This window comes from Rhincodon typus, chromosome 14 (assembly GCF_021869965.1).
Source record: "Rhincodon typus isolate 14 chromosome 14, sRhiTyp1.1, whole genome shotgun sequence".
Classification (NCBI taxonomy): Eukaryota; Metazoa; Chordata; class Chondrichthyes; order Orectolobiformes; family Rhincodontidae; genus Rhincodon; species Rhincodon typus.
Genome location: NC_063345.1, coordinates 47064687 through 47073787, shown reverse-complemented (window position 1 = coordinate 47073787; position 9101 = coordinate 47064687). Strand labels below are relative to the sequence as shown.

General features: G+C 40.6%; 1 long non-coding RNA gene across 4 annotated transcripts; it reads right to left on the bottom strand.

The window, feature by feature from the left end:
- Window positions 1–1304: 1304 nt before the first annotated feature.
- On the bottom strand, window positions 1305–8765 carry LOC125484831. Of its 4 annotated transcripts, XR_007263655.1 has the most exons (5): window positions 8653–8765; window positions 6237–6346; window positions 4320–4433; window positions 2396–2466; window positions 1305–1407 (listed from the first exon to the last, which is right to left on the bottom strand). It is a non-coding gene; the product is annotated as an uncharacterized LOC125484831 (long non-coding RNA). The 4 variants fall into 4 exon arrangements; XR_007263654.1 differs by lacking the exon at window positions 2396–2466; XR_007263657.1 differs by lacking the exon at window positions 1305–1407 and having other exon boundaries at window positions 1925–2466.
- Window positions 8766–9101: the final 336 nt, after the last annotated feature.

Below are 9101 nucleotides of genomic sequence, written 5' to 3'. Positions count from 1 at the left end.
CCTTCGTGTCTCTTCACATCTTCATATTTAAAACCTTTAGTCTGGTTCTTCATCAGCTAATAAAAATCTTTCTTTTCATCCTCCTTTTCCAAATCTATAATAATCTTGTACAGCTCTCTCTCAGATCTCCCCTCAACCTTCTTCCTCCAAGGAAGATAACCCTATCTCCTCCAAACTAACTTTATAGTTAAAATACCTCATCCTTGAATCCATTCTGCTAAATCCCCTTTACATAGTCTCAAAGATCCTCCTTCTAAAGTGTAGTAACTGAACTGACTGCATTCCTCTAGTTGTGGCTTAACTCCAGCTTTATAATGGTTCAGCATATCTTCCCTGCTTCTGTACTCAAAATTTTTTATTTATGAAGTCCAAGATCCCAAATGCTTTGCTAAGCACTCTCTCAGTATATCAAGAATCCTTCAAAGATCAATTCTGAACTCCCAGATCACTCCGTCTCTGCACACTCTTCAGAATTGTGCCTTTGTGTATATAATTCATCTCCCTAACCCTTCAGCTAAAGTGCATCACCTTACACTTTTCTGTATTAGCCATCATTTGCCACGTGTAAACAGGTGAATGAAACCTTGCAGCTCTTCTTACTAATTCCTGGATGAATTTGGGGGTTCAGGAAAATTAAAGTCATTCTTTTTGGGGGTGTGGGTGTGGGGTTTAGCTCAGTCGGTTGGATGGCCAGTTTGTGATGCGGAGTGATGCCAATAGGTTGGGTTCAATTCCCATGCCAGTTGAGATCACCATGAAGGACTCTTCTTCTCAATCTCTCCCCTCACTTAAAGCATGGTGAGCCTCAGGTTAAATCACCACCAGCTGTCTCTCTGTAAAGAGAGAGGTGACCCTATTGTCTGGTAAGACGATGCCAACTTTACCTTTTACCATTCTTTTTGATGTCCACCATTGGCTGCATGCTCTTGCTCTGACTCCACAATCCTTGCTAACCAGATCGAGTGGGCTACAATGCTAGAATTCATATTGACCCTGAACTGAGGAATAAATTTACTTTAGATTGCATTTATATTTCACACCCTAAGCATCAACTTGAAGCAAAAATGAATGTTTTGGTCCAGTGCGTGGTTACAGATTAGCTGAGAAGGCCTGTATTGACTGCAAAGTGAAGTGGGATGAAATTGCTTCTATCTGAAGTTAAATCAGGCTGGATTCAAACTAAATGTACATTGAAGCTGTTACAGTGTGAATCTTGTCTAGAAGACTATGAGATGAATCTTGATTTCATCAAAGTTAGTTTCAGAGAATTGCTCAAGAGGATATCAAATTTTATTCTAATAATACTTGCAAGATTGGAAAGAAGAAGCAAAAACTCTTTTCATCCAAAATGTTATCTTGGTTGGTTTAGGTATATAAATGCAATATTGAACCATTTTGCAGATATTCCTGTGAAGATAAAATCATTCAATTAGCTTATTCTACCTCCACCATTCCACATAGAGTACATTTCTGTTTCATGTGGTAAAAGGTGCTTTCAATTTGCATGAGAATTTAGGACAGGCTTTCTCTTAAATCACCATTCAGCGAAATGTCCAACTAATGTGTTTGTTTGCTCAGGTAATACAAAGCTTGTACAGCTCCCCTTTGTGAAGAAGATTCAACACCTTGTAATCTTGCCTTCAAACACTTTCAGACATTTCTCAGCATGTTGAATGAAAATACTAGTCTTTCAAGTGATTAAAAGAGAAAAGTATAATAGGTTCTGACTGAGGATCACAGTAACCTGACTCAACAATAAAGCAGACTGTTCTCCATGGTGGAGCTACACTTCAGGCACACAGACAGTGTTCAATTATTTTGTGAACATTCTGTTCTTTCTCTGTTATTAGCAATGGCTCAAGCTTTAAAAGCATGTTCAGCAAGGTAACTCCTTCATTCCTGGCATGATTTTTTTCTTCTTTAATTGCTGAAATTTAACATAAGGACTAGGAACAGGAGTAGGTAATTCAGTCCCTAGAGACTGCTCCACCATTTAATACTACCGTGGCTGATCTCATTTCAGCCTCAATTCCACTTTCCCCTCCACTTTCCATAACCCTTTACCCCACTACTAATTAAAAATATGTCTATCTTCTCCTTAAATTGACTCAATGTCATGGTATCCACTGTTTTCCGGGGGAGCAAATTCCACAGATTGATTCCACAGAGAGAAGTAAATTTCTCCTCACCTCTGTTTTAAATCTGCTACCCTAATCCTAAAACTAGGACTCTCAGTCTAGATTGTTCCACAAGAGGAAACATCCTCTCTACGTCTACTTTGTTAATCCCCTTTGACATCTTACATACCTCAATTAGATCTCCTCTTATTCTTCTAAACTCGAAAGAGTATAAGCCTAAACTGTTCAATCTCTCTCTTCATAGACAAATTTCTCACCTCTGGAATCAATCCAGTGCACCCCACCAACCGTCTTGATTCATTTTGCCTTATTTCAGGCTGTTTTCCCCCTGGAGTGATAGAGAGGTAGGTATTAAGGGAGATGAATGTGGGTGACAGAGCTATTAGTTTTGGTGCAAGTGAGTAAGTAGACAGCATAGATGGCTCACAGAATCAGTGGTGTCTAGGTGAGTGACAGTGGAAGATGTTGCAAGCAATAGTGAGGGTGGCAGAGCATGAGATGCCAGGAGGGTACCATAGCAGAGATGAAGTGAACGTAAGGTATCAGACAGAAGACGGTAGCATTTACACTGCCGAAGTGGAGAAGGTGATTCAACTTTCTCCTACACTGGATGTGCATTCTTCCAGTTAGCTGAGACTGCACTGGCCCAGGTGGCAGCCCCAAACCAGGTCTGGTGTCATGACCTCCACTGCTGGTCCTGGGAAGAGTGGACATCTCTCCTCTGAATCACTCTATCCACTAGGACCTCTGGGAAGCTGCTAATAAAGCAGGGTGTGAATTTCCTTTCTCTGCCATGTCAGGGGTAAATATCAGGAACCGTGCAGGGAGGGTCCAGACTATCAGTGCTTATTCAGGTATACAACAACCTCTTAAAGATGGAACCCCATGCCATAAATCCATTCTTGGATTTCCTGACAATAGCGAGTTATTATGGGAACAGCAAGTGGTTGGATGGGGCTAGAATCAGGTAAGAGATATGCTATGCGAGCAAGGTAGATGGTTAATGAGACAAAGTAGGTAAAAGACAGTGAAATAAGCCCTCTGTGAAACTCAACAAAACTGATGTTAAGATTCAGCCCAATGAATCTGACAGACAAGCATCCTGCTCAATTCAAGTGAACAATGCAACAAGATGTTGTTCTGCAGGAAGTAATGATGAAGGAGTGGCCTAAAAGTATCAAGGATATTTTGGTTGCTATGAGAGATTATTGGGTGTGTAGAGATAAAGTGATAGTCTGCGATAGCATTTTGTGCAAAGAAAGTAGAATCAAGATGCTGAAGCACATCTAAGCGAAATATCAAGGAATTGCACTGGAAGGCAAGAGAACTACTCTAGTGGCCAAACAAGGGCAATGAAATTAAGGACCACATCAGCCAGTGCAGTAGTTATAATGAATACTAAGTGAAGCAAGCTAAAGAATCACCCATAATGCAGAACATGAATGAAACATAGAGTTGACCTCTTCATGCCTTTAGGAACTGATTATCCTGTCATAGTCAACTACCATATTGACTACTAGATCAGCTGACAACAATGAGAGTGTAGGATGTATGAAAACTTCACTTAGCATGACATTCCAGACATTGTGGAATGACTGTGGTCCTGAAATTACAAGTGAAGAATTCAGCTGCTTCATGAAGGATTGGGAAATTCAACCACACATGTCACATGTGCACTATCCTCAGCCAAGTGGCAATAAAAATCACCAAAGGGATCATGACAAAATTGAACAAATTGTGTCAAGAATTGTACAGGCCAATCTTCAAGTGGAGAAACACAGCTATGGAAACATGGAAAGTAGTCCAGTCCAAAAACTAATGTCACACCACACCCAAACTACTCTTCCATTAGCCAAAAAAAACACTGAAGATAGAAATGGTAGCTGGTGGGAGTGACAAACTCAAGTTAAATAACAGAAAGCCAAATTTCATTTTGATAAAGGTGCCAAATCATTGCCAGAGCTGAACATTGAGGATCAATTCAGAGTTTCAAGGTTCAATGCTCTCAACAAGAGTCACCCCATTTGGCAACTTGGCCCTGTGTTGAGTAGCTGTCAGCTTGATTGTACGCAGTGAACATGAATAACCAGATATGTCATCGTAACTACAGGACATCTGCATGCAAGTAGCAAAACTACACCCTCATGGCAGGTCACTGATCAGAAAGATATGATCCATCACCTTAACAGAGTACAGAATGATCATCAGTCCCAGAGGTTACTGTTTCTCAGCAACAGAAATAATGGGAACAGCATTCGCCATAGGGAAATCACTCCCCAGAGAAGGATCACCATCCTAGGAATGAGCAGATAGAAGAAGAACAGTCAACAACAATGCGTACATTTACCATTCTGAGACCTACATGGTCTAAAGACTAAGGGGATGGGTAGCTGTGTGTGTTTAAGTGAGAAGTGAAAAAACTCTACAGAGGCCAGTCACCAAGTCAGAGTGAACAGGATGTCTGACACTTCTCTTTTTACCTAAGTGAAGGCTTACAGGGATAGTGTAGAAGGGTGGGTCTGGGTCGGATGCTCTTCAGAGGGTCAGTGTGGACTCAATGGGCCGAATGGTCTCTATCTGCACTATAGTGATTCAATAAATAGAAGAGCTTTCAACACTCCTGAGGACTTCAGTCAAATGGAGAAATGTTTATTACAATTTGAACCTTAATATTACAAAATGCAATATTTAACTCTTAGCCCATGAATTTCAAACTTCACTGGATACTAAAACATTTCATCAAGAAAAGCTCAACATTTCAATAGAAGATTTTTTTAATTTCCTGTTTCTGGTGATTTACTGAATCTCTTACTCAATATTCAGTCCTTCAGTGAATCTCACCCTTAGACAGCAAAACCACTGTTTTGGTGCAATATAGTGAACGGATTATACACAGTTAGGTGAAGAAAATAACTGCAGACTGCACTGAACAATATCCAAGGCAGTGCACGTTAGGATATTTTACATCTCGGACAGCCCACAGGCTGAAATGCGTTGCACCTGGTCTGAAATGCGCTGCACAACAGGATACCAACTGAACTGTGCTATATGTTGGATAATGTAAACTTGTGGTACAGCAGGAGTGTCACTATCTCTGATCCAAAAGGCTTCGGCTCAAGTCCCTCCTACTCCAAAGATTGAACAGAAAACATTTGAATACCAGAGACATTTGCTGGTCTGTGCCTTAAGAGCAGCAGAAGGTTTTCACCAAGTGTGAAATGATAACTCAACGTGAGACAAATGCTGTCATGGGTACTGGTATTACCTGAAGGACGATGACACAGTATTTGTACATTGTGCATTCAGTTGACTTAAGGCTATCATATACCTATGACAACAGAGGCAGAATAAAGGAATACATTTTTAGTGGCACAGGGGGCAGTTCTGCCTCTTACTGAACCATTTACTACAGATTTAAGTCTCATCCAAGTATATTAGGGGCTTTGTTAGCTCAGTTGGCTGTCTAGCTGTTCTGCAATGCTGAGCGATACCAACAACATAGGTCCAATACCCACAATGGCTGAGATTAGCATAGGGGACTCTCCTTCTCTACCTCTCACCTCACCTGAAGTGTGGTAACCCTCAGGTTAAACCACCACCAATCATCTCACTCAAATCAGAGGACTATACCTTTATGCGAACGGATACTTGTATGACATAAATACAGTTAAGGAACATGTAGAATAAGGTCAGGTATCACTACAGCTGTGGATATTAGTATAAATGTAATTTGCAGTAACAAAGTTCCACATCCTGCCACTCCTATTTGGTATAAACGTGTTAACTGCGAATCATTGTCCATGAACTATAAAGTTTCACGTGAACAATGGTCACTGAAAAATGGAAGGCATGCAGCCGCCAAGAAACTACATTTTAACTTGTAGTCAGCTTCAGGAAGAATAAGGAGAGGAAGTATTTGAAATGGAAAGAAATAATCTAGAAATACTAGCTTTTAATATGCCTCCAGAACAGCCAGTGGAATGTTTATGTAACAACGTAGAACTTAACTCAATGCTTCCACCTTGTGGTCAAAGTGACAAACTGATGCTACTGGAATAATTGCTTCTGTGAAGTTGCTGTTTCAAATGAATTCTGTACCTTTATGTGAATTAGCACTGAAAAGCTGATTTTACTTTCCGACAGTGTGTAAAATGCCTTGCTTAATTTCATTTTCCATTGAGTTTAATGTCATTTGTATTCCACCACTGCTGTAAGTTAAAAACACAGAGTCAGGGCCAAATCTCTTCACTCAATAATTTTTGAATCCAATATTCACCCAATTTGCATCATTACAGTAGTTATCACCCATCAGATCATTTGCCCATAGTGTGTTATACAATATACACAAAAGCATTATATGTAATGAAACACAATGAGTTATATAATGTACACAAAACATTATACTTAATGAAACACAATGGGTTCTATAACATACACAAGAGCATTTCACCTGAGCAAACACAGTCTATTATATTTATCTTGCATAAAGTATATAGTTAACCATAAAAGGTCTATCACATTTCAAGTGTGCTTGTAGCTGACATATCATCTTTTTTTCTACTTGGGTCAAATAGGCACTATTGTTTCAGTTAATTCCCCATGCTAATTCCCCAGGTATGGGCAAATATAAAATCTGGCAATTAAATACCAGAAACTCAGGGAGGCAGTGGTGGATGGATTCACAGCTAGTAATCCAGAGGTCCAAGCTCTGGTTGACATGGCGCTGAATTTTATCAAAAAATTGGTTTAATGTTAATTTCAGGAAGTTCCGGTGAGTTATGTCATAATTCGCCACTGCTCACCTCATTATGTATGCTCCACACCCCTACAGCGTGCACTTGTGCGTTTGCAACATAAGTACTCGTCACTGATTGGACCTAGTGGGATTCCCACCTCCAGCATTGGATATAAAGCCTAGCTGTGCACAAGCTCAAACTGTGGCAGCCAGGAATAGTCCTTCAGGGTACACATTGTGGGATAGATATGTGGCATGGGTGACACTTCATTGGACGTCAAAGCTCAGATTAATCAATGTATTGCTGCTTTACATCATTGCCTGTTTGATCACCTATCCCTGTAACCGTATTTACAAAAATGAAGCTACAAAAGCTAGCCATCTTTAGCACTATACCATGTTAAAACCGTGTAAGGAAGTACTACTCTTTACCTAATGTCCAGCATAGCATAACATTGTGTCATTGTTCAGTATGGGAACATCATATGTTGGAAGTCCTTTCAACAGTTGTTAATGTTAACTTTGATTGAACAAGATTGAACAGTGAAGGAAAAACAAACAAAAACATTTTTATTTGCTTCTGGGAATAAACAGGGTCTGCTTGCCTTTTGAACAAAAAACAAATCTACAGTCAGTACATGTTGAAATCACCCTACTCACATCTCTTTGAACTGTGTACTAATTAATGCTTGTCTGCCTTGCTGCATCAAACACTGCTCCATCAGGCTGAAGGTAGTGTTTCTCCTGCATAGTGTCCTCATCTTCCTCCTCAGAGACAGGTGCCACTCTCCCAGCTCTTCAGTGTCCATGGCATCCCCCTTTCTCTGCTCCAGTTGCGCAGGCCAAAGCAGGCAAGGATTGTGTGGTGCACTCTGTCGGGAGTGCACTGTAATAACATTCCCCAGACTTTAATATTATGGAACCCCTGACCCCAACTGCCCCAAATCGCTGACTGACTGTGTCCAAACTCATGGACTGACTGAGATCAGACTGAACTGGCTGGGGTGGGATGTCAGCCCCCCCCCTTTTTTGACTGAGTACTACTCCCCTTAGACTTTGAAATGTGGCCATTTGGCAGAAGTACATTTAGTATGTTTGACACAAAAGTTGTCAGCATATGCTGAAACGTTCATAAATGAAGTGCCATATACGTAACCCCCTCGACTGACCACTGCTGGCAACCACGGCAAACTGTCTGGCTGTGCTAAAAGGCAAGGCAGGACAAAAGTATTGTTAAGCTGCAAGTTCTGAATGATGCAAAAATGTGCAAAAAGGCAAGGCAAGGAAGAGATGCTGTGAGCATCAAAGTAGATGCAAAGTGAGTGAGTGCTAAGAAGGCATGCTAACTGACCTGGGATACAGCCTGTTCGGCTGCATGAAAAGGGTGTTTACGAATTCTCAGCAGTTGTGAAAATATTGAGATCTATGCATACTGGTAGTCCAGCTAGTGCTCAACTGTTGGAAACTCCAGGTAGGAGATTTTGGGATGCCATGAAGAGCTTGTGTATTGGAATGTATGATTCTGGTAATGCATGGAATTGGTGATCCATTATACACTCTGGAATGGTCTCTCACTGGCTCTTTTTCTGTTCAAAGCGAGTAAAATAATTTGAGATCCAGCTAGGTACAATTGCTTTAGTCATGAATCCACTAACTCAGTAATGCCACATGTTAGGCATCACATTACATTTTATTGGCAAATAAATGTTTTTCCAAGAATAACCATGACAAATTATGGCCTTAAGTAATTATCACCAATACATTACTTGCATAACTTACCTCTTTCTTGTTAGAATAGCACGGAATATCCTTTATTGTCACGTGTACTCAAGTACAGGAGTACAGTGAAAAGTTTTACAATGTTGCCTCTTTATGGCACCATCTTAGGTATAAGTACCTAGGTACAGATCTCAGATACAAAAAAGAGGAATAAAAAAAGAGTAGTTGCATTAGTTTACAGTGATTCATAATAAGTTAGAAATAAGACATAGTTAAAAGGATGGACATTACAGTCAGATAAACAAATTACAAACAACCATTATATTGCAGTAGCACAGCACAGAGGCTTCCACAAATAGGCTGACCGCCCACACCAGACCCCATTCCAACAACTGTCCCCTCTCCTCTCCAAGCCTCCAGTCGGCTCTGCACTGACTTTCAACCGCAAGTTTTATCTGGAAGTCACTCCCCGCACCAGCCACCGCTCCAGGACTGCTTTCCTTGGTTGG